At 40.8% G+C, this 26,778-nt stretch overlaps 1 protein-coding gene across 14 annotated transcripts in view; it reads right to left on the bottom strand.

Moving 5' to 3' along the window:
- Positions 1–26,778, bottom strand: part of LOC139761747 (chloride channel protein 2-like) — a 618,856-nt gene that overhangs the window by 236,735 nt on the left and 355,343 nt on the right. The window lies entirely within an intron of this gene.

The raw sequence follows: 26,778 nt of genomic DNA, 5'->3' as shown, positions 1-26,778 counted from the left end.
ATGTGTTGGATATGAGATGTTTGAGGACAATATGTGGTGTGAGGTGGTTTGATCGAGTAAGTAATGAAAGGGTAAGAGAGATGCGTGGTCATAAAAAGAGTGTGGTTGAGAAAGCAGAAGAGGGTGTTTTGAAATGGTTTGGTCACATGGTGAGAATGAGTGAGGAAAGATTGACAAAGAGGATATATGTGTCAGAGGTGGAGGGAACGAGAAGTGGGAGACCAAATTGTAGGTGGAAAGATGGAGTGAAAAAGATTTTGAGTGATTGGGGCCTGAACATGCAGGAGGGTGAAATGCATGCAAGAAATAAAGTGAATTGGAATGATGTGGTATACTGGGGTCGACGTGCTGTCAATGGATTGAACCAAGGCATATGAAGCATCTCGGGGTAACCCTGGAAAGTTTTGTGGGGCCTGGATCTGGAAAGGGAGCTGTAGTTTCAGTGCATTATACATGACAGGTAGAGACTGAGTGTGAACGAATGTGGCCTTTGTTGTTTTTTCCTAGCGCTACCTCACGCACATGCGTGGGGAGGGGGTTGTTATTTCATATGTGGTGGGGTGGCGACAGGAATGAATAAGGGCAGACAGTATGAATTATGTACATGTGTATATGTGAATATGTCTGTGTGTGTGTGTGTATATATATATATATATATTTGTGTAAATAAATTAAACATTTCCTTTTTCCATAGCCAGAGGTTGAACCATTATGTGACATTCATTTTTTCTTTTCATTTCAAGCTAGAAGTTTCAGTTTTCTAAATTGTTTCTTACATTTTTCACATGTATATATATGTATGTGTGTGTGTGTGTATATGTGCGTGTGTGTGTGTATGTGTGTGTATGTGTATATATATATATGTATATTATCCCTGGGGATAGGGGTGAAATAATACTTCCCACGCATTCCTCGCGTGTCGTAGAAAGCGACTAGAGGGGACGGGAGCGGGGGGCCAGAAATCCTCCCCTCCTTGTATTTTTTTTAACTTTCTAAAATGGGAAACAGAAGAAGGAGTCACGCGGGGAGTGCTCATCCTCCTCGAAGGCTCAGATTGGGGTGCCTAAATGTGTGTGGATGTAACCAAGATGTGAAAAAAGGAGAGATAGGTAGTATGTTTGAGGAAAGGAACCTGGATGTTTTGGCTCTGAGTGAAACGAAGCTCAAGGGTAAAGGGGAAGAGTGGTTTGGGAATGTCTTGGGAGTAAAGTCAGGGGTTAGTGAGAGGACAAGAGCAAGGGAAGGAGTAGCAGTACTCCTGAAACAGGAGTTGTGGAAGTATGTAATAGAATGTAAGAAAGTAAATTCTCGATTAATATGGGTAAAACTAAAAGTTGATGGAGAGAGATGGGTGATTATTGGTGCATATGCACCTGGGCATGAGAAGAAAGATCATGAGAGGCAAGTGTTTTGGGAGCAGCTGAATGAGTGTGTTAGTGGTTTTGATGCATGAGACCAGGTTATAGTGTTGGGTGATTTGAATGCAAAGGTGAGTAATGTGGCAGTTGAGGGAATAATTGGTATACATGGGGTGTTCAGTGTTGTAAATGGAAATGGTGAAGAGCTTGTAGATTTATGTGCTGAAAAAGGACTGGTGATTGGGAACACCTGGTTTAAAAAGCGAGATATACATAAGTATATGTATGTAAGTAGGAGAGATGGCCAGAGAGCGTTATTGGATTACGTGTTAATTGACAGGCGCGCGAAAGAGAGACTTTTGGACGTTAATGTGCTGAGAGGTGCAACTGGAGGGATGTCTGATCATTATCTTGTGGAGGCTAAGGTGAAGATTTGTATGGGTTTTCAGAAAAGAAGAGTGAATGTTGGGGTGAAGAGGGTGGTGAGAGTAAGTGAGCTTGGGAGGGAGACTTGTGTGAGGAAGTACCAGGAGAGACTGAGTACAGAATGGAAAAAGGTGAAAACAATGGAAGTAAGGGGAGTGGGGGAGGAATGGGATGTATTTAGGGAATCAGTGATGGATTGCGCAAAAGATGCTTGTGGTATGAGAAGAGTGGGAGGTGGGTTGATTAGAAAGGGTAGTGAGTGGTGGGATAAAGAAGTAAGAGTATTAGTGAAAGAGAAGAGAGAGGCATTTGGACGATTTTTGCAGGGAAAAAATGCAATTGAGTGGGAGACGTATAAAAGAAAGAGACAGGAGGTCAAGAGAAAGGTGCAAGAGGTGAAAAAAAGGGCAAATGAGAGTTGGGGTGAGAGAGTATCATTAAATTTTAGGGAGAATAAAAAGATGTTCTGGAAGGAGGTAAATAAAGTGCGTAAGACAAGGGAGCAAATGGGAACTTCAGTGAAGGGCGCAAATGGGGAGGTGATAACAAGTAGTGGTGATGTGAGAAGGAGATGGAGTGAGTATTTTGAAGGTTTGTTGAATGTGTTTGATGATAGAGTGGCAGATATAGGGTGTTTTGGTCGAGGTGGTGTGCAAAGTGCGAGGGTTAGGGAAAATGATTTGGTAAACAGAGAAGAGGTAGTAAAAGCTTTGCGGAAGATGAAAGCCGGCAAGGCAGCAGGTTTGGATGGTATTGCAGTGGAATTTATTAAAAAAGGGGGTGACTGTATTGTTGACTGGTTGGTAAGGTTATTTAATGTATGTATGACTCATGGTGAGGTGCCTGAGGATTGGTGGAATGCGTGCATAGTGCCATTGTACAAAGGCAAAGGGGATAAGAGTGAGTGCTCAAATTACAGAGGTATAAGTTTGTTGAGTATTCCTGGCAAATTATATGGGAGGGTATTGATTGAGAGGGTGAAGGCATGTACAGAGCATCAGATTGGGGAAGAGCAGTGTGGTTTCAGAGGTGGTAGAGGATGTGTGGATCAGATGTTTGCTTTGAAGAATGTATGTGAGAAATACTTAGAAAAGCAAATGGATTTGTATGTAGCATTTATGGATCTGGAGAAGGCATATGATAGAGTTGATAGAGATGCTCTGTGGAAGGTATTAAGAATATATGGTGTGGGAGGCAAGTTGTTAGAAGCAGTGAAAAGTTTTTATCGAGGATGTAAGGCATGTGTACGTGTAGGAAGAGAGGAAAGTGATTGGTTCTCAGTGAATGTAGGTTTCTGGCAGGGGTGTGTGATGTCTCCATGGTTGTTTAATTTGTTTATGGATGGGGTTGTTAGGGAGGTGAATGCAAGAGTTTTGGAAAGAGGGGCAAGTATGAAGTCTGTTGGGGATGAGAGAGCTTGGGAAGCGAGTCAGTTGTTGTTCGCTGATGATACAGCGCTGGTGGCTGATTCATGTGAGAAACTGCAGAAGCTGGTGACTGAGATTGGTAAAGTGTGTGAAAGAAGAAAGTTAAGAGTAAATGTGAATAAGAGCAAAGGTTATTAGGTACAGTAGGGTTGAGGGTCAAGTCAATTGGGAGGTGAGTTTGAATGGAGAAAAACTGGAGGAAGTGAAGTGTTTTAGATATCTGGGAGTGGATCTGGCAGCAGATGGAACCATGGAAGCGGAAGTGGATCATAGGGTGGGGGAGGGGGCGAAAATTCTGGGAGCCTTGAAGAATGTGTGGAAGTCGAGAACATTATCTTGGAAAGCAAAAATGGGTATGTTTGAAGGAATAGTGGTTCCAACAATGTTGTATGGTTGCGAGGCGTGGACTATGGATAGAGTTGTGCGCAGGAGGATGGATGTGCTGGAAATGAGATGTTTGAGGACAATGTGTGGTGTGAGGTGGTTTGATCGAGTAAGTAACGTAAGGGTAAGAGAGATGTGTGGAAATAAAAAGAGCGTGGTTGAGAGAGCAGAAGAGGGTGTTTTGAAATGGTTTGGTCACATGGAGAGAATGAGTGAGGAATGATTGACCAAGAGGATATATGTGTCGGAGGTGGAGGGAATGAGGAGAAGAGGGAGACCAAATTGGAGGTGGAAAGATGGAGTGAAAAAGATTTTGTGTGATTGGGGCCTGAACATGCAGGAGGGTGAAAGGAGGGCAAGGAATAGAGTGAATTGGAGCGATGTGGTATACCGGGGTTGACGTGCTCTCAGTGGATTGAATCAAGGCAGGTGAAGCGTCTGGGGTAAACCATGGAAAGCTGTGTAGGTATGTATATTTGCGTGTGTGGACGTATGTATATACATGTGTATGGGGGTGGGTTGGGCCATTTCTTTCGCCTGTTTCCTTGCGCTACCTCGCAAACGCGGGAGAAAGCGACAAAGGAAATTCCAGTAACCATTCCATTTAATGGTCTTCTATGCCGTAAACGTCTCTTCCCCATTACTGAGCTGAGCAAATTAAGCTTTAAGACGGCTCCTCATATGATTATCCTCCTCCCACGTCATGTCTTGCCATTAAGCTTCAATAATGATCACCCAGCTTAGCTGAGGCGCCGCTGGTTATACAAGGGGAGGGGGCTTAAGCTTAAGCTGGAGTCATTAAGCGGCAGTATATATATATATATATATATATATATATATATATATATATATATTTACCAAATGGCGTCCAAGCTTCGTCTCTTCAATGTATATCAACTGACTGTTATATTTCTCTCTTGTCTCTCCCCTGATGATGTGATTATGACACGAAAGTGTGCTTGGCAACTTATCGTGTTTCATTTTCCCCGTGGACTCATAGGAATATATATATATATATATATATATATATATATATATATATATATATATATATATATATATATATTTTTTTTTTAATGCATTGTCGCTGTCTCCCGCGTTTGCGAGGTAACGCAAGGAAACAGACGAAAGAAATGGCCCAACCAACCCCCATACACATGTATATACATACGTCCACACACGCAAATATACATACCTACACAGCTTTCCATGGTTTACCCCAGACGCTTCACATGCCCTGATTCAATCCACTGACAGCACGTCAACCCCGGTATACCACATCGATCCAATTCACTCTATTCCTTGCCCTCCTTTCACCCTCCTGCATGTTCAGGCCCCAATCACACAAAATCTTTTTCACTCCATCTTTCCACCTCCAATTTGGTCTCCCTCTTCTCCTCGTTCCCTCCACCTCCGACACATATATCCTCTTGGTCAATCTTTCCTCATTCATTCTCTCCATGTGCCCAAACCATTTCAAAACACCCTCTTCTGCTCTCTCAACCACGCTCTTTTTATTTCCACACATCTCTCTTACCCTTACGTTACTTACTCGATCAAACCACCTCACACCACACATTGTCCTCAAACATCTCATTTCCAGCACATCCATCCTCCTGCGCACCACTCTATCCATAGCCCACGCCTCCCAACCATACAACATTGTTGGAACCACTATTCCTTCAAACATACCCATTTTTCCTTTCCGAGATAATGTTCTCGACTTCCACACATTCTTCAAGGCTCCCAGAATTTTCGCCCCCTCCCCCATCCTATGATTCATTTCCACTTCCATGGTTCCATCCACTGCCAAATCCACCCCCAGATATCTATAACACTTCCCTTCCTCCAGTTTTTCTCCATTCAAACTTACCTCCCAATTGACTTGACCCTCAACCCTACTGTACCTAATAACCTTGTTCTTATTCACATTTACTCTCAACTTTCTTCTTTCACACACTTTACCAAACTCAGTCGCCAGCTTCTGCAGTTTCTCACATGAATCAGCCACCAGTGCTGTATCATCAGCGAACAACAACTGACTCGCTTCCCAAGCTCTCTCATCCACAACAGAGTGCATTACTTGCCCCTCTCTCCAAAACTCTTGCATTTACCTCCCAAACAACCCCATCCATAAACAAATGGATGGGGTATATATATATATATATATATATATATGTATGTGAGTGGATGAACCATTCTTCATGTTTCCTGGCACTCCCATGCTGACATGGGAAACAGTGATTAAGTATAACAATATATTTTTATGTATTTATTTATTTATTAAACTTAGTCACTGTCTCCCGTGTCAGCGGGGTAATGTGGGGAAACAGACGAAAGAATGGCCCAACCCACCCACATACACAAGTATATACGTAAACTCCAACACACACACACACATATATATATATATATATATATATATATATATATATATATATATTATCCCTGGGGATAGGGGAGAAAGAATACTTCCCACGTATTCCCTGCGTGTCGTAGAAGGCGACTAAAAGGGAAGGGAGCGGGGGGCTGGAAATCCTCCCCTCTCAATTTTTTTTTCTTTTTTTTCTTTTTTTTCTTTTTTATTTTCCAAAAGAAGGAACAGAGAAGGGGGCCTGGTGAGGATATTCCCTAAAAGGCCCAGTCCTCTGTTCTTAACGCTACCTCGCTAATGCGGGAAATGGCGAATAGTATGAAAGAAAAGAAAGAATATATACTATCCTTGGGGATAGGGGAGAAAGAATACTTCCCACATATTCCCTGCGTGTCGTAGAAGGCGACTAAAAGGGAAGGGAGCGGGGGGCTGGAAATCCTCCCCTCTCGTTTTTTTTTTTTTTTTCCAAAAGAAGGAACAGAGAAGGAGGCCAGGTGAGGATATTCCCTCAAAGGCCCAGTCCTCTGTTCTTAACACTACCTCGCTATCGCGGGAAATGGCGAATAGTATGAAAAAAAAAAATATATATATATATATATATATATATATATATATATATATATATATATATATATATGTATGTATATGGTGAGATGTATAGGTATGTATAAGTGCATGTGTGGATGTGTATGTATATACATGTGTATGTGGGTGGGTTGGGCCATGCTTTCATCTGTTTCCTTGCACTACCTCGCTGATGCGGGAGACAGTGACAAAGTACAATAGAAAAATAAAAAATACCTGTTTTTCTAAGTACTTCTCACATACATTCTTCAAAGCAAACACCTGATCCCCACATCCTCTATCACTTCTGAAATCACAGTGCCCTTCCCCAATCTGATGCTCTGTACATGCCTTCCCCCTGTCAATCAATACCTCCCCATATAATTTCCAAGCAATAGTCAACAAACTTATGCCTCTGTAGACTGAGCACTCACCTTTATCCCCTTTGCCTTTATACAATGGCACTATGCATGCATTCAACTAATTGTCAGGCACTTCACCATGATCCATATATACAGTGAATATCCTTAGTAAACAATGAAAAACACAGTCACCCCCTATCTTAATAAATTCAACTGCAATACCACCCACTCCTGCCCCCTTGCTGCATTTTATCTTATGCAGGGCTTTCACTGCCACTTCTCTCTTTACCAAACCATTCTCCCTGACCTTCTCACTTCACACACCACCCCGACCAAAACTACACTCCCTAAACATATATATAAGTACCAATTTTCTGTGTACACTCTGGACCTCATTTACCCTTGCAATACTGTAAATATCATTCAACACACTCCTGGACCCTTCATGTCCAAGATGGAACAATCACAATGAAGACATCCAACACTTCCTGCATAGATACCTTGCACTCTCCCAACAAAGATACATACACATCATTGTATTTTATAACCTAGGTGTCCAGCCTGGTGAATGTGATCAGCTTCCCATGTGCTGCAGAAGTTTCATAAAGAAAGATGGGACTCATGGGGTAGGAAGTAAGTCAATGTATATAAATATGTACAGTATCTTCCTACATGACCTCCCAGCACTTTACACATACTTCATTATTGAAGTCCTTTTATATGCAGACAGCTTCACCATTATACAACAGCACCTTAACATCATAGTAGTAACATCAAACATGCAGCATTACATTACAAAAGTGGAGCAATGGCTCATCCAGAACAGAATGTCTGCACCTCCATAAAAGTCTCCAATCACTCTTTTAACCCCAGAGAGACAAATCTAGCCTACAACCTTCAGTCACCGTGAACAGACAGTCTGTCACCCTGAACAAAAGACAAATCATTCTAGGTATTACATATGATTTACACAAAATTTGCTTCCCACATCAATAACATCACCTCAAAAGCCACACATAATCTAAATGTTCTCAGAACACTAATTGACCCCAGAACTGGACAAGAGAAATATCACTCAAAATCCTCTATAAACAATTCATGTGCTCTACTTTCAACAAAGCCCTATCTGAAGAGTCTTCCACCCTCTCAAAAGCAAATATAACAAAGCTGTAAACCACACAAAGTAGCGCACTTAAAACAATCACAGAATGCTTAGCAAGCACAAACACAGTGAAACAAAGATCCTCCCAATACAGTCCCACCTCAGCATGTTTGGCACTCAATTCTATGCAACAGCACTCAACCCCTCCCACCCAAACCACTCTTTAACAACCACTAACCCTAAGGAGGAGTAAAAAGCTAACTCCTACCTCTCACTTCAGTAACTTCTACTCACAGATCCCCCTTATCCTCAACAAGTACAACACTGACAAAACAACAAAATAACTCAGTGAGCACTAAACAACCTATCTTCTAAATTAGTCTTAAACTCCAACTCACCAGATGTACACATATCAAAATCCAAATACTCTAGATGAATACAAGTCACACTCTCCCATCTATAATCTGGATAGAACCCATCTCTCTAGATAAACACGAGTCACACTCTCCCATCTATGCTCTAGATAGAACCCATCACAAAAACACTACAAACACTATTTCAACAGATCTTAAGACCCTTCATGCCAACAATCCAAGTACCACAAAGACACCGAGCACTTACTACCCAATTGGTCTGCGCTCTTTGCACCTAGACGCACACAAATCACAACACTTTATGACCTATAATCACAACCAGAAGACATAGCCAGATTCCTGAATGCTGCAGGAGCCTCATAAAGATAGAAGGGAAGTAAATTTGTGTTTGTGAGTGTGTGTGTGTGTGTGTATTTATTCTTCATGGCCATTTCCTGTGTTATTGATGTAGCACAAGGAACAAAGAAAAGCTGCATCTGCTCACATCCATTCTCTAGCTGTCATGTAAAATCACAGCTCCCTATTCACAACCAGGCCCCACAAACCTTTCCATGGTTTACCCCAGATACTTCACATCCCCTAGATCAGTCCGACACTGATGGCATGCCATACCCAGCACACCACATTGTTCTAGTTCACACTATCCCTTGTGTGGCTTTCATCCTTCTGCATGTTTAGGCCCTGATTGCTCAAAATGATTTTCACTTCATCCTTCCATTTTCTATTTTGTCTCTCTGTTCCCTTTATTACCACTTCTGACACATATATCCTCTTTGTCAACCATTCATCACTCATTTCATTCATGTCTAAGCCATTTTCTCATACTCTTTTCAGCTCTGTTAACCGCAGTCTCTTTATCATCATACATATCTCCTACCCTCAATTACTTACACGATCCAACCACCTCACACCTTAAACATTTCATTTTCAACATGTCCATCCTCCTCCACACAGCCATATCTATAGCCCATGCCTCATATCCATACCATATTGTTGTGGCTTCTATTCGTTCAAACATACCCATTTTTGTCCTTCCAGATAACATTCTACTATTCGTTCAAACATACCCATTTTGTCCTTCCAGATAACATTCTCTTTCGACATATTCTTCAACACTCCCAGAACCTTCATCCCCTCACCCACCCCATGACTCACTTCCACTTCCATGGTTCCATTCACTGTATAATCTACTTCCAGGTATCTAAAATGCTTTACTTCCTCCAAGTTTTCTCCACTCATACTCACACGCCAACTAACCTATCCCTCAATCCTGTTAAACCCATTAATAACCTTACTTTTATCCACATTTACTCTTAACTTCCTCCTTTCACACACTCTTCCAAACTCAGTTACCAACTTCTGTAGTTTCTCATCTGAATCTGCCACCAGTGCTGTTTCATCAAAAAAAAAAAAAAAAGAAAGAAAAAAAAACTGACTCACTTCCCTTTCATCCCCCACAGACTATGTACTTGCCCCTCTCCCTAAGACTCCTGCATATGCCTCCCTCCAAAACCCATCTATAAACAAACTGAACAACCATGGTGACATCACAAACTGCTGCTTCAGACCAAACTTCACTTGGAACTATTCGCTTTATTCTCTTCCTATTTGTACACATGCCTTACACCTCTGATAAAAACTTGTCACTGCATTTGCAGCTTTCTTCCAAGGCATCTATATCAATCCTCTTAGATGCTTTCTCCAGATACATAAATGCCACATAAAAATTTATGTGTTTCTCTAAGTATTTCTCACACATATTCATTGAAAGAAACACCTGATTAACACATCCTATGCCACATCTGAAACCATAGTGATCCTCACCAACCTGATGCTCTGTACATGCTATCACCCTTTTAATCAATACCCTCCCATACAACTTACCAGGTATACTCAACAAACTTACACCTCTGTAGTATGAACGCTCAATTTTATTGCACTTGCTTTTACACAATGGCACTAAACACGCATTTCACCAATATCAGATACCTCACCATGATCCATAAAAACACTGAGAATCTTTACCAACCAATCAAGAACAAAATCAAACTCTTTCTTAATAAATTTAACTGCAATACCATCCACTCCAGCTGCCTTGCCATATTTCATCTTATGTAAGGCTTTCACCATCTCTTCTCTCTTCATCAACCCATACTATGTATGTACTTCTTTAGGTGTTGTGGCCTTAAGTAGGGCATGAATAGCTTGCTAAATATTTCCTTTTCCACATACTTGAAAGCTATTCTGATGTTTGCCAGCAGAAAGTTTGTCTCCTTAACTTTTCTCCTAAAATGGAACTCTGGCAACAGATTAGGGATGATGTCTACTCCCAAGTCCTCACACACAGAATCCTAAAAATTGTACTCTGCTAAGTAAGAATCTTATTGAGGACATGCTTCACTTTGCCCTGATGTCTTTACATTTGCTTGGGTTAAATTTCATCAACCAGATTTCAGACCAACTTTGGAGTCTGTTTAGGTCCCCTTGTAAGTTTATATAATCCCCCCTCCTCACTTTTCATTGCCATCATGATCTTTGCATCATCTGCAAACATATTCAGAAAGGATTCCATACCTTTAAACAAGCCATTAATAGAGATCAAGGAGAATAATGGTCCAAACCCTGTAGCACTCTACTAGTCACCTCAGCCCATTTGGTACAGGCAACTTTGACATGTATTCTTTGTTCCTTCCCACTGAGATAATCTATCTATCCTTGGAGTTTTCTCCCTTACTCCTGCTTGGTGATCCAGCTTCTTAATTAACCTCCTATGTGGCACGGTATCAAATGCTTTCTGGTAGTTCAGACATAGAGAGTCCACACAACCTTTCCATTTGTTCAAAATTAAATAAGTGAATGAATGAATGATTAAATAAATACTGTTTATTGAATTCAGGCAGCCACTCAACTGAAAATACATGGTTGAGGTATCACAGAACTGGAAGGTCATAATAGAACTAGTTAATTAATCACAAAAGAGTTGAAGATCAGGGTGGGCTGGATATTTCCATGCTTTAGACAAGCACATGAGTGAAGTATATCTGCATAGGGTGGCAGATACACAGGAATGTTTACTGAGTAAATACTATGGTTCATACATTATGCACTTAGTTGAACTTTAAGTGATAAACAGGAATGATGTTTGCCCTTTGCATTTCCTTGGCACTTTACTTGTCTCCAATGACATCTTGAAGAGTAAAACAAGTGGTCTATCTAGTATATCAGCATGCATTTGTAGCATAGGAAAAAATTTATTAGGACCGCAAACCTGTGCAGATCAAGTCCTTTTAGTATTTTTTTAATACCTCCTCTAGATATCTCAATGATCTCTAAAACCTCCTTCCCATTCCACGGCATTGGTACTGGGACTATATTGTAGTGTCTTTCACTACGAAAACGCTTTTGAATTTGCTATTCAGTTCCTCACATATCTTTACTTCATCCTCAATAATTCTTCCATTTGAATCTCTTAGCCTTTTGTTTATGTTGAAGACTCCATTCACAGACAAAATTCCACATCAAGGCCAGGTCTTAATTGAAATATGGAGAATTATGAAAGGGGAAAAGAAAAGACAAGGGAAAGCATTTATGAATTTTGGAGAAAGTGAAAAACTGTCTTTAAAAATGTGCCAGGTCATAGTTATTGGAAAAGACATGAAAAGGTAGAGAATTCCAGAGCTTCGACATGTAAGAAAAGAATCAATTATCAAAATGGCTCACCAATGAGTTGCTGATGGCCACACAGTAATCATGTATTGCATGGTCTAGCTAGTGGTGGGGGCACACAAGCAGCCACATCTCAGGAGCAAAAGCCAAAGTAATACCTATAGAAGAGGGAAAGTGAACCCACACTGCAAAGTAGGGCAAGAGGGTCAAGTTTGGAATTTAACCTGGGAGACTTTATAGGTCAGACCACTTTCATCTCAACTCTGTCAAGTAAGGATTCTGAATTAGAACCCCCCCAGATATGAAAGCAGTCAAGGATGAGTCAATTCTTTATATACGCAGTCCAACTTTTCAGAAGAAAAGATATTCCATCTAAACAGCACACCCAGTTTCTTAAAGATAGAACTAGCTATTCCCAGAGTGTGGGATTTCTAAGAAAGAGTGGATGTTAATAATACCAAGTATGTTCATTTAGTCAAGAGGTGGAATTATAGAACCGTCAAAGGACATACGAGAGCTGTGAGGAGTTTTCAATAGAGAGATGGGTAGAAACTGGATCTTAGAAGCATAAAACTTGATTTCCTCTACCTCACTACAATATCCTGCCCAAGTCTAGGTTTAATGAGGAGGCTGTGTCAAAAGGAGATGCAGATCAAGTGAGAGAAGAAGGTGAAGAATCAAAGGATATGGAGGAGTCATCAGCATACAAGTGCATTGGATTTGTGGAGGAGAGGAAATAGCTGAAAAACAGGAAAAAAAGTGTAGGGGACAGGACTGAACCTTTAGAGACACTGCTGTTGATGGAGAAAAGGGTTGAGGCTGATCTATCAACAACACAGAGATAGATTGGCTGGGCAGGAAGCTAGATATGTACGAGCAAAAAGAGGGGGAGAGGCTAAAAGAGGGTAGCTTAGATCTAAGATGAGACCCCAACACCACCTTGTCAAAAGATTTGGATATGTCAAGGGCAACTACTCTGAATGCCCAAAATCTTTCAGGTATGATGACCAGATATTAGTAAGATATGAAAGAATATCACTGGTGGATCTCGCCTTATGGAAGCCATATTGGTGGTCAAGAAGACAGTGGTTTTTGAGAAGTCAAAGGATATGGGAGGTGAGGAGGTATTCAAAGACTTTAGAAATGGTAGATGTCAAAGCAATAGGATGATAAAGTGGTTGTATCAATACACATTTCCACGGGGAAGGAAAAGTTTTGGTTTCTAAACATAAACAGAAAAGATGAGCAAGCATAGGTACAAGTTTAGAGGAACACTCTTTCAGTACATAGGACCATGCACCTTGCTTGTGTCCAGAGAAAGGAGCAATGTTTGGACAGTCCAAAAGAAATTATGGGGAGGGGCGCACGATAAGTAAGGCGAGCATCAGTGAGTGAAGGAACATTAGAGTTATCCAAGGTGGAATTAGAGGAGAAGCAGGAACCAAAGAGAGTTAGTTTTGTCTATGCCAGAGACAGATATAGTACTGTCAGAACAGAAAGTGACAGAAAAGTTGAGCAACAGAAGTTGTTAGAGATGCCCTTAGCTAAAGACCAGAAAGACCTATCAGTGGATGACGAGGAGGGATTATTGCACTTCCTTTGAATAAGGGAATGCTTTGCCTCATGGATGATGTGCTTGCGGTGATTATGGGCAATGATAAAAGCTGAGTGGAAGTCTGAGGAGGGAGAGTTTTTCCAAGCCCAATATGCCTTATTCCTTGCTTGAATGGCCTTAGAACAAGAATGGCTAAACCGTGGGTTGAATGAAGAGGCTGTCTTGGAGGAAGAGGGGATAAATGCTTCCATTTTCACAAGAATAACCTCTGCTATGTGTTTGGCAGAGTCAGTAGAATCACCACACAAGAGACAGTAATTCACCCACGGAAATTCAGAAAAGAAGCAATGTAATTTATTCCAGTCAGCTTTGTTGAGGTGCCAGTATTCATACTTAACTTAGAAGGGGCTGGAGGAGGGGGAGGTACCACTAGAACTGATACATTTATGGGAATGAACCAATTGGAGGCAAGATTGTGAATTCAGAGTGGGATGGACTAGAGGTGAAAAACAGATCCAGAATATTAAGAGCATAGTCACAATGGTCAGGAATATGGGTAGTGTGGGAGGTAATTTGCTTCAAAAATCCTTGAAGATAGAGAACACGAGGGCTTCAATTCCTTCATCATCCATAAGGAAGGAATTCAATCATTCACTATGGTGAACAATGAAATCCCTGAGGTAAAGGATCTCTGCTAGTTTGTGACAGGATGTCACAATCTCATGGCAAAAATTTAGATCGTCAAAGAAAGATATAAAATTTGTAGAATTAGGAGAACAAAAGGCAAAACCGAGGGTAAAGTGTGGTATTGGAAGACAGACCTTGAACCATATAACATCAGAGTATGGGGACTCAAGATCCTTCAGGCATGCAACATGTGTGTTGATATTGGAATAAGAAGAAATGCCACCTTTGGACCAGAATCATAAGTGGGGATTACAGTTGGATATGAAAAAAGGGGGGGGGGGGGCACTAAGGTTCTGGGAACGATGAAGAAAGTGTGAAAAGAGAGAACATTATCTCAGAGAGCAAAAATAGGTATGTTTGAAGGAATGGTATTTCCAACAATATCATACGGGTGCGAGGCATGGGCTATAGATAGGGTTAAATGGAGGAGGGTGGATGTATTGGAAATGAAATGTTTGAGGACAATAAGTGGTGTGAAGTGGTTTCATCGAGTAAGTGATAAAAGGGTAAAAGAGAAATGTGTGGAAATAAAAAGAGTGTGGTTGAAAGAGCAGAAGAGGATGTGTTGAAATGGTTTGGAATATGGAGAGAATGAGTAAGGAAAGATTGACAAAGAGGATTTATTTGTCAGAGGTGGAGGGAAGAAGGAGAAGTAAAGAAGCAGGAGACCAAATTGGAGGTGGAAGGATGGGGTGAAAAAAGATTTTGAGCGATCAGTGCCTGAACATGCAGGAGGGTGAGAGGTGTGCATGAATGAAGTAAATTGGAGCGATGTGGTACACCAGGGTCAATGTGCCGTCAATGGACTGAACCAGAGCATGTGGAACTCCTTGGGTAAACCATGGAAAGGTTTCTGGGACCTGGATATGGAGAGGGAGCTGTGGTTTTGGTGCATTGCACATGACTGCTAGAGACAGTGTGAAAGATTGTGGCCTTTTTTGTTTGTTTTCCTGACGCTATCTCGCTGAAGCAGGGGGTAGCGATGCTGTTTCCTGAGGGAAGGGGTAGCGCCAGGAATGGATGAAGGCAAGCAAGTGGGAATGTGTACATGTGTATATATGTATCTATATATATATATATATATATCTGTGTATGTGTGTGTATATGTGTATATGTTGATATGTATATGTATTTACATGTGCATGTATGGGTGTTCACATATATATATATATATATATATATATATATATATATATATAAATATATATATATATATATATATATATATATATATATATATTTTTTTTTTTTTTCAAACTATTCGCCATTTCCCGCATTAGCGAGGTAGCGTTAAGAACAGAGGACTGGGCCTTCTTCGGAATATCCTCACCTGGCCCCCTCTGTTCCTTCTTTTGGAGGTAGCACAAGGAAACAGACGAAAGAAATGGCCCAACCCACCCCCATACACATGTAAATACATACACGTCCACACACGCAAATATACCTACCTACACAGCTTTCCATGGTTTACCCCAGACGCTTCACATGTCCTGATTCAATCCACTGACAGCACGTCAACCCTGGTATACCACATCGATCCAATTCACTCTATTCCTTGCCCTCCTTTCACCCTCCTGCATGTATATATAAAAAGATGCCCTGAGGCTGCCTCCACTCCCAAGTGTGGAGATAAGCCACCCCAGCTAGCTTCAAAAAGAATGAACCATCATAATGGAGTTGCACGGACTGTGATCCTCGCTTTGGTTACAAGAATGTTCTTCCACCCACCAGTGATGCTACTACGTTTGTGAATCAAGAACTATTGCGACACAAACCTCGCCAGGTGGTAGAGTGAACCGCAGTGTATCGAGACAGACTTCCCCAGAACTTTTTTAAAGGGGAAGTAAATGTTTATAGTTGTGTTACTGGAGTGATAGTTTTCATACATGGTGCTCTGACAAGAAAATAGTGAAATTGGAAAAAAATGTGGCTTAGTCATTGAAGCTTATTCTTTCATTGAAATGTGAACAAAGGGAGTTTTTTTTTTCAAAGTGATAGAGATGGAAAGCAAAAAGGTGTTTTTCAGAAATGTACTGGAAAAGTTGAGGTCCAGATAAATTTTTGGTCTGTCAAGGCTTTATCATGGCGGATGACCAACTACCTAGCCTCATGTATCCAAGATATGGTTGTACTTTGTGTAATGAAGACAATTGAGAAACATCATAAGCCAATATTCCTGTTTCATGATGAGAGAAGTGGACCAGGCAGTATGATACAGTGGTTAAATTGATGAAAACTACTATTGACGTTTGTGCAAATAAATTATACATTTCCCTTTTCCATAGCCAGAGGTTGAACCATTATGTGACATTCATTTTTCATTTCATTTCAAACTAGAAGTTTCAGTTTTCTAAATTATTTCTTACATTGTTCATATGTATATATATATGTATGTGTGTATGTGTGTATGTATGTGTGTGTATATATATATATATATATATATATATATATATATATATATATATATATATATATATATATATATATATATATATGTATATATATGTGTGTATGTAAGTATATATATATATATTATCCCTGGGGATAGGGGTGAAAGAATACTTCCCACGCATTCCTCACGTGTCGTAGAAGGCGACTAGAGGGGACGGGAGTGGGGGGCCAGAAATCCTCCCCTCCTTGTATTCTTAACTTACTATAATGGGAAACAGAAGAAGGAGTTACGCGGGGAGTGCTCATCCTCCTTGAAGGCTCAAACTGGGGTGACTAAATGTGTGTGGATGTAACCAAGATGTGAAAAAAGGAGAGATAGGTAGTATGTTTGAGGAAAGGAACCTGCATGTTTTGGCTTTCAGTGAAACGAAGCTCAAGGGTAAAGGGGAAGAGTGGTTTGGGAATGTCTTGGGAGTAAAGTCAGGGGTTAGTGAGAGGACAAGAGCAAGGGAAGGAGTAGCAGTACTCCTGGAACAGGAGTTGTGGGAGTATGTGATAGAATGTAAGGAAGTAAATTCTCGATTAATACGGGTAAAACTGAAAGTTGATGGAGAGAGATGGGTGATTATTGGTGCATATGCACCTGGGCATGAGAAGAAAGATCATGAGAGGCAAGTGTTTTGGGAGCAGCTGAATGAGTGTGTTAGTGGTTTTCATGCACGAGACCAGGTTATAGTGATGGGTGATTTGAATGCAAAGGTGAGTAATGTGGCAGTTGAGGGAATAATTGGTGTACATGGGGTGTTCAGTGTTGTAAATGGAAATGGTGAAGAGCTTGTAGATTTATGTGCTGAAAAAGGACTGGTGATTGGGAATACCTGGTTTAAAAAGCGAGATATACATAAGTATATGTATGTAAGTAGGAGAGATGGCCAGAAAGCGTTATTGGATTACGTGTTAATTGACAGGCGCGCGAAAGAGAGACTTTTGGATGTTAATGTGCTGAGAGGTGCAACTGGAGGGATGTCTGATCATTATCTTGTGGAGGCTAAGGTGAAGATTTGTATGGGTTTTCAGAAAAGAAGAGTGAAAGTTGGGGTGAAGAGGGTGGTGAAAGTAAGTGAGCTTGGGAAGGAGACTTGTGTGAGGAAGTACCAGGAGAGACTGAGTACAGAATGGAGAAAGGTGAGAACAATGGAAGTAAGGGGAGTGGGGGAGGAATGGGATGTATTTAGGGAATCAGTGATGGATTGCACAAAAGATGCTTGTGGCATGAGAAGAGTGGGAGGTGGGTTGATTAGAAAGGGTAGTGAGTGGTGGGATGAAGAAGTAAGATTATTAGTGAAAGAGAAGAGAGAGGCATTTGGACGATTTTTGCAGGGAAAAAATGCAATTGAGTGTGAGATGTATAAAAGAAAGAGACAGGAGGTCAAGAGAAAGGTGCAAGAGGTGAAAAAGAGGGCAAATGAGAGTTGGGGTGAGAGAGTATCATTAAATTTTAGGGAGAATAAAAAGATGTTCTGGAAGGAGGCAAATAAAGTGCGTAAGACAAGGGAGCAAATAGGAACTTCAGTGAAGGGCACAAATGGGGAGGTGATAACAAGTAGTGGTGATGTGAGAAGGAGATGGAGTGAGTATTTTGAAGGTTTGTTGAATGTGTTTGATGATAGAGTGGCAGATATAGGGTGTTTTGGTCGAGGTGGTGTGCAAAGTGAGAGGGTTAGGGAAAATGATTTGTTAAACATAGAAGAGGTAGTGAAAGCTTTGCGGAAGATGAAGGCCGGCAAGGCAGCGGGTTTGGATGGTATTGCAGTGGAATTTATTAAAAAAGGGGGTGACTGTATTGTTGACTGGTTGGTAAGGTTATTTAATGCATGTATGACTCATGGTGAGGTGCCTGAGGATTGGCGGAATGCGTGCATAGTGCCATTGTACAAAGGCAAAGGGGATAAGAGTGAGTGCTCAAATTACAGAGGTATAAGTTTGTTGAGTATTCCTGGTAAATTATATGGGAGGGTATTGATTGAGAGGGTGAAGGCATGTACAGAGCATCAGATTGGGGAAGAGCAGTGTGGTTTCAGAAGTGGTAGAGGATGTGTGGATCAGGTGTTTGCTTTGAAGAATGTATGTGAGAAATACTTAGAAAAGCAAATGGATTTGTATGTAGCATTTATGGATCTGGAGAAGGCATATGATAGAGTTGATAGAGATGCTCTGTGGAAGGTATTAAGAATATATGGTGTGGGAAGCAAGTTGTTAGAAGCAGTGAAAAGTTTTTATCGAGGATGTAAGGCATGTGTACGTGTAGGAAGAGAGGAAAGTGATTGGTTCTCAGTGAATGTAGGTTTGCGGCAGGGGTGTGTGATGTCTCCATGGTTGTTTAATTTGTTTATGGATGGGATTGTTAGGGAGGTGAATGCAAGAGTTTTGGAAAGAGGGGCAAGTATGAAGTCTGTTTTGGATGAGAGAGCTTGGGAAGTGAGTCAGTTGTTGTTTGCTGATGATACAGCGCTGATGGCTGATTCATGTGAGAAACTGCAGAAGCTGGTGACTGAGTTTGGTAAAGTGTGTGAAAGAAGAAAGTTAAGAGTAAATGTGAATAAGAGCAAGGTTATTAGGTACAGTAGGGTTGAGGGTCAAGTCAATTGGGAGGTAAGTTTGAATGGAGAAAAACTGGAGGAAGTAAAGTGTTTTAGATATCTGGGAGTGGATCTGGCAGCGGATGGAACCATGGAAGCGGAAGTGAATCATAGGGTGGTGGAGGGGGCGAAAATCCTGGGAGCCTTGAAGAATGTTTGGAAGTCAAGTCGAGAACATTATCTCAGAAAGCAAAAATGGGTATGTTTGAAGGAATAGTGGTTCCAACAATGTTGTATGGTTGCGAGGCGTGGGCTATGGATAGAGTTGTGCGCAGGAGGATGGATGTGCTGGAAATGAGATGTTTGAGGACAATGTGTGGTGTGAGGTGGTTTGATCGAGTGAGTAACGTAAGGGTAAGAGAGATGTGTGGAAATAAAAAGAGCGTGGTTGAGAGAGCAGAAGAGGGTGTTTTGAAGTGGTTTGGGCACATGGAGAGAATGAGTGAGGAAAGATTGACCAAGAGGATATATGTGTCGGAGGTGGAGGGAACGAGGAGAAGAGGGAGAACAAATTGGAGGTGGAAAGATGGAGTGAAAAAGATTTTGTGTGATCGGGGCCTGAACATGCAGGAGGGTGAAAGGAGGGCAAGGAATAGAGTGAATTGGAGCGATGTGGTATACCGGGGTTGACGTGCTGTCAGTGGATTGAATCAAGGCATGTGAAGCGTCTGGGGTAAACCATGGAAAGCTGTGTAGGTATGTATATTTGCGTGTGTGGACGTATGTATATACATGTGTATGGGGGGGGTTGGGCCATTTCTTTCGTCTGTTTCCTTGCGCTACCTCGCAAACGCGGGAGACAGTGACAAAGTATAATAAAATAAATATAATAATATATATATATATATATATATATCCCTGGGGATAGGGGAGAAAGAATACTTCCCACGTATTCCCTGCGTATATATATATATATGAGTGCATGGGCTGTTCTTTGTCTGTTTCCTGGCACTACCTTGCTCATGCAGGAAATGGTGATCAAGTATAATTTACATAATAATAAATATGAAAAAGGGACTAGAGAGAATATTATTAGACAACTGTGTCTGAGAGAGGAGCAAGATATTAGGAGACATACTAAATAGATGGTGTTCAACAGAAGAGAGGTTACTAGAGAGATCAAGAATGTTGGTATAGTGAACAGAAAAAGAGGAAGGTCTAACAGAGAGGGAAAGGTTGTGGGAGAGGCCAGTACAACAACTGCCGGAGCCCTACCTATTATTGGCAGTTGAGTCAAGCAGAAACCTGGAGATTTTTAGCACCCCATGTTGCCAGGGATGAGGGGCCATAGATTTCTTGGACTCTGTCATGATAATATATAGAGTTGTTTGAGCAGACAGGAGTGCTAAGGGTACTTTTGTGAAAAAATGAAAATTAGCAAGGTTTGAGTAGGTGTATAGTACTTTTCATGAGACAGAAAATAAGACCAGCAATCCTAACATGGAGAGTGTAAGATGGTTCTGGATATCACTTCAACACTCCTCAGTCAGGTTGGAAGTATTACCCTGGGCAGCAGCCTGATTAGCTGCTCCTTAACTGATAACTATCTGGTAATAGATTTATTGAAAGTTTTGGATTTTCATCATCCTTTTCCACAAAATTCTTTTCAAATCTTTTTGGTCTTTCTATCTTATCCTGCCATTCCCATTCTGTGCTCTCTTATACTTTGCAAATGCTGGCTGGTGGGAGTGCCATCTATATTTTCATAACTGCACATCTTAAAGCTCCTTTGCTTTATAACATCTTTAATTGATCCATTATTTCCTCTTTCTCAATATTTGCTTTATAAATGAAGCTTAAGGTACCCATCCCTTGACTCCTTCATTGTAAATTTCACAGAACCTCCCAACACAAAAGCCCTAATTACTGGATACTGAATTCTATTTCCCATTCTAGATTACCATAGAAATTATTGAGGTTTGTGTTTTATTCTATGTTGAAGGCTCGAGTCACAGACAAAAGTCCACATCAAGGCCAGGCCCTAGTTGAAATAAAGAGAGAATTATGAAATGGAAAAAGAAAAGACAAGGGAAAGTGTTTACAAATTTTTGAGAAAAAGAAAAATCTGTCTTTTGAAATGTGCCAGGTCATAGTTGTTGGGAAACACATGAGAAGGTAGAAAGTTCCAAAAGAAGCAAGTATCAAAACAATCCATAGTCTAGCCAGTGGTGTGGGCACAGAAGCAGCCAGTCTCAGGAGCAAAAACCAAAGAAATATCTATAGAAGATGGAAAGTGAAGCAACACTATGGTGTAAGACAAGGGTGTCAAGTTTGGAAATTAGCCTGGGACAGTGTATAAGGTGAACTGGTTTCACCTCAATTCTGTCAAGTAAGTATGCAGACCCAGATCCACCCATAATATGAGAGCAGCACTCCATACAATGATGAATCAATTCCTTGTATAAATGGGGCAACTGTTCAAAAGAAAAGAAGTTTGACATCTAAACAGAGCAGCATGTTTCTTAGAGGCAGACATAGCTATTCCTGTAGTGAGAGGTTTCTAAGTATGTTCATTGAGTCAAGAGGTGGAAGTACAGAACCGTCAAAGGACAAACAAGATTTGTGAGCGTTTTCGATATAGAGATGAGTAGAAACTGGGTCTTGGAGGCATTAAACTTAAAAATATTTTGTCCACCCCACTGAGATATCCTGTTCACCCTACTGAGATATCCTGTCCAAGTCTGAGTTTACTGAGGAAGCTGTGTCAAAATGAGATGCAGATTGAGTGAGAGAAGAGAAAGCAGAATTGAAGAATGTAGATGAATGCAGTGTTGAGTCGTCAGTGCATGAGTGGACTGGATAATCAGTATAGGAGAGGAAATTGTTGAAAAAAAGGAGAAAAAGTGTAGGGGACAGGAAAACCCCTGAGGGACACTGCTGTTGATGGAGAGAAGAGGGGGAGGGAGGCTGATCCACCAACAACCACAGAAATAGATTGGCTGGAGAGCAAGCTAGATATGAAGGAGCAGAGTGAGGGAGGGAAGCCAAAAGAGGGAAACTTAAGAGATGAGACCCCTGATGCCACACCCTGTCAAAAGCCTTAGATATGTCAAGGGCAACTAGACATGACTCCTTAAAATCTTTCAGGGATGATGACTAGACATGAAAGAATATCACCAGTGGATCTTGCTTTATGGAAGCCATAGTGGTAGTCAGAGAGAAGACTGAGACTTCTGAGGTGCCTAAGGATATGGGAGTTGAGGAGGGATTCAAAGATTTTGGAAATGGTGGATGTCAGAGCAATATGATGATAGTTAGAGTGGTCAGAACAGTCACTCTTCTTAGGGATGGGATGTATCAATGCATGCTTCTAAGGGGAAGGAAAAGTTTTGGTTTTTACACAGAAATGGAACAGACAAGCATGCAAGTTCAGAGGCACACTCTTTCAGTACAAAGGGTTGGATGCCATCAGGACCATTAGCCTTGCTTGTGTCCTGAGAAAGAAGTGCTTTTCACACTGTCTGAAAAGAGATTACAGGAAGAGGCATAGTATTAGCAAGAGGAGCATCAGGAGTTGAAGGAATGGTAAAATCATCCAAGGTGGAGTTAGATGAGAAACGGGAACCAAATAGAGTTGCCTTGTCTACAGCAGAGACAGACATGGTACTGTCAAATGGAAAAGTGAAAGGAAGGTAGAATGACAAAAGTTATTAAAAATACCCTTAGCTAAAGACCAGAAAGGCCTATCAGGATGATGAAGAGAGGTTATTACACATCATCTGAATAATGGAAGTCTTTGCCTTATGAATAGCATGCTTGCAGCAATTATGGGCAATGATAAAAGCTGAATGGGAGCCAGAGGAAGGAGAGTCTTTCTAAGCCTGATATGCCTGATCCCTTGTCTGAATAGCTTCAGAACAGGAAGTTGAACCAAGGATTGAATGAAGAGGTTGTCTTGGAGGGAGAGGAGATACATGCTTCCATTCCTGTAAAAATAACCTTTGTTATGCATTTCATGGAGACAAGGGCATCACCATATGAGAGAGTAATTACCCAAGGAAAGTCAGAAAAGAAATTATGTAAGTTATTCCAGTCAGCTTTGTTGAGGTGCCAGTATTTATGCTTAGAAGGGACTACTGGAGAAGGAGGTGCCATTAGAATAGATATTCATATAAGAGTGTGATTAGATGAACCAGTTGGAGAGCAAGATTGTGTATTTACAGCGGGATGGACTGTAGAGGTGAAAAACAAATCCAGAATATTAAGAGAGTGGTCATAGTGGTCATGAATATGGGTAGGGTGGGAGATAATTTGCTCTAAATAATTGAGAATGGAGAATGTGAAGGCTCCAATCCCTCCACCATCCATATGAAAGAATTCACCCATTCCCTATGGTGAACATTGAAATCCGCAACGTAGAGGATCTCTGCTTGAGGGTGAGAGGATGTCACAGTCTCATGACAGGAGTTTAGATAGATAAAGAAGGATACAAAAATTTGTAGAAATAGGAGAGCAATAGGCAAAACAGAGGGAAAGTGCAGAAGTAGGAAGACAGAACCTGAGCCACATAACATCAAAGTTTGGAGACTCAAGGTCCTTGAGGCATGCAACATGTGTGTTCATGTTGGAATAAGCATGTGGAGGTTATAGTTAGATATGAAAAGGGACTAGTGAAAACATCATTAGACAAATGTGTCTCAGAAAGAAGTAAGATATTAGGAGAGGTGCTAGACAGATGATATTCTTTGAAGATCGGTTACTAGAGAGACCTTGAATATATTAGTGAATAGAAAAATAGGAAGGTCTAACAGAAAGGGAAAGGTCATGGGAGGGGCTGATACTACTACTGCCAGAGCCCTTCCTCTCATTGTCAGTAGAGTCAGGCAGAAACCTGAAGATTCTTAGCACCCCATGATGTGGGGGACTATGGGCCCCAGATTTGACAGACTCTGTCATGATGATACTTATCAGTGTTTGAGTGGACAGGCATTGACAAATGGACTTATGTGAAAAAAGTAATAATAATAAACAAGGTTTGAGTAGGTGTATGGTGCTTGTAAGAAGATGGTAAGACTAATGCAGTGGTCCAGTTTTGATGAGGCAAAGTAAGACCAGTAATCCTGACATGGAGAGAGAAGATTGTACTTGGCACCACTTTAACGCTCCTCTGGCAGGATGGTAGTATTACACTGGGTGCCTGTTGTCAACAACGTACTACCTAATGGATTGCTCCAAGGGTAGGGGATGGGATAATCCTTGAGTTAGCTGGTGTACTGGGAGGGGCCAATACACTACCACCTGAGCCCTCCCTCTCACTGGTGGCAGACTCACACAATAAAGTGTAGTCAGACTTTGTGACAAGTGTTTATCTGGCAGCTGAGCATGGCTGTATAGGATATTAATGTGCCACATGATCATTTTATACTTATTTTTGTGAGTATGAATATGGGCATGAGCTAAACCTATTCCTATATTTGTTTTTGCATTCTATGACATAATCTTTGTCTTTTAAGAGAAAAACACCTTTCTTTGATCTTGAAATTCACAAACTTTTAGGGTAGGAAGTGATTATATCTCCTCTTCATTTCCTGTCTCATCTCTGCTATTTTAGTGTTAATTTTCAACACATACTGAGACTTGAACATCTAATGGTCATTTCTTCCAAATGGTGTATCACATACAAAATTCTCAATTTCCATGCTAGCATGAGTGAAGATAAGATTTATTAACAATGGTGTATCAGTCCCTCTCATCCCAGTGAGCTTCTTGACATAATGGTAAATGAAATCTTCCTACCATGACTCCCTATCACATGACATTCCAAATTGCCTCAGTCTATTTCTTTATAAGCTATCTCTTTATAACTGAAATCCCCCATCATCAGTACTTTATTTTTTCTAAGAAAAGAGTGACTTACTGCTTGATGTACCACCTGGATTGTTCCTTCACTGATGTCATTGTATATTTGTTGTGGATTGTTGCAGTTCTTTGAAGGATTACATAATATTAACACCACTATGCATTTCCTCCCTACAGTACTCTTCCCATTATGTATTACATATCTGAATAGGCCATCATCCACTGTTTTCTGAAACTTCAGGCTATCTCTCATCATGAGGAATAATCCTTCCACTCCTTTGCATTCTCTTTCCTTTCTTTTATCAAGTACCCTTCTGGGCAGTAAAGGTGACAGCCTATCTCTTTGGAAAGCTAAGTTTCCACAACTTCGATAACATCAGGTGCACTTTTACATGGTCCTTGAATTCCAACTCTTTATCACTAACTATTAATCTATCAGTCTTGATTACATCACTTTCAGTGTGAAATTACCATCTCCTAACACTCCTACTCTATGCAGTTCTAGCAGGGCTGCTCCATCCTCTTGCCATGCATGGCATCTGCAGTCTTTTTGTCTTCTCACTGTACTCTTTGCTTTTTTCCCTCTCTTCTTTGGATTTGTCAATCATTTGATGAATATCCCACTAAATTCCACCATGCCTTTATGATTCTTTGATTTGTGATGACTCCAAGTCAAATGCAACCATGGCAAGTTGCCCCCTTATGTCTTGTCCTCTCCAGCATATCCTTTTCTTTCCCCTTTCCTCCATGTTTGGTGTACAATCTTCTAAGCCAAAATTATCACTGATTTATGCTTATCATCCGGTTTTACTAATCTTTCTAATTTTGGCGCCACCCACTTTTAGCTAGATCTCTCAGTGTGCAAGTGTCAAATGTGTCTCTAAATTCCTCTATAAACCCACTTTTAGATGGCAAGCACCAGTTCTGTATGCTCTGCACTTTTCTAAACCTTCCATTAACTTGCCCATATACCTCTCTGATTGCTTCATCCTTAACAACAAATATTATTCTTTTGAGTGCTTCATTTAATCTCCTGTGTACCTCTATTTGTGTCACCCTAGGCCTATGTTCCTCTCTATCACTTAATTCTCTGTTGATCTGCAAACAAATTTGCATCTTCTAATCTTCTCTACCATCTACTGTCATCAGCCTCTGTATGTGTGATAGTCCTGTTCTTTACCTGAACAGCTGCTGATATCAATTCAATAGATTCTGCATTGCTTTTGTCTTTCCTCTGTCTGAATGACTGTAAGTAATGCTCCTGCAATTCCCTTTCCAAAATTGTCTTTGGTATACCTTGTATACATTATAGTTCTTTCCTCTGACAGCAAAACCTCTACTACATCCAGGGATGACACATCACACTTTGTTTGCTTTTTATGGCTTCACCTTCATTCCTCCGGTTTGTTTTTCCTGAATTCCCCCATCAAACTATATCTGTGTTCCACTCAAGCCTCATGATCCCCCTTCATGATCCTTGAAATGCTTCTTCACCTTTTTAATTCTAGCTCTATTTGTGTTACCCTCTGATCTTACTCTTATAGTATCCATAACATCCCCAGACATTTGCTCTCATGAGTTTTCTTCTCTAATCTCTTTTGCTTTCATCTCTAGCCTCTCTGACTGGCTTTGGTACATTCATGGTGTTATTTAGAGTTTGGATTTGTGAT

This window comes from Panulirus ornatus, chromosome 41 (genome assembly GCF_036320965.1).
Source record: "Panulirus ornatus isolate Po-2019 chromosome 41, ASM3632096v1, whole genome shotgun sequence".
NCBI lineage: Eukaryota > Metazoa > Arthropoda > Malacostraca > Decapoda > Palinuridae > Panulirus > Panulirus ornatus.
This window is presented reverse-complemented; position numbering and strand designations above follow the sequence as displayed.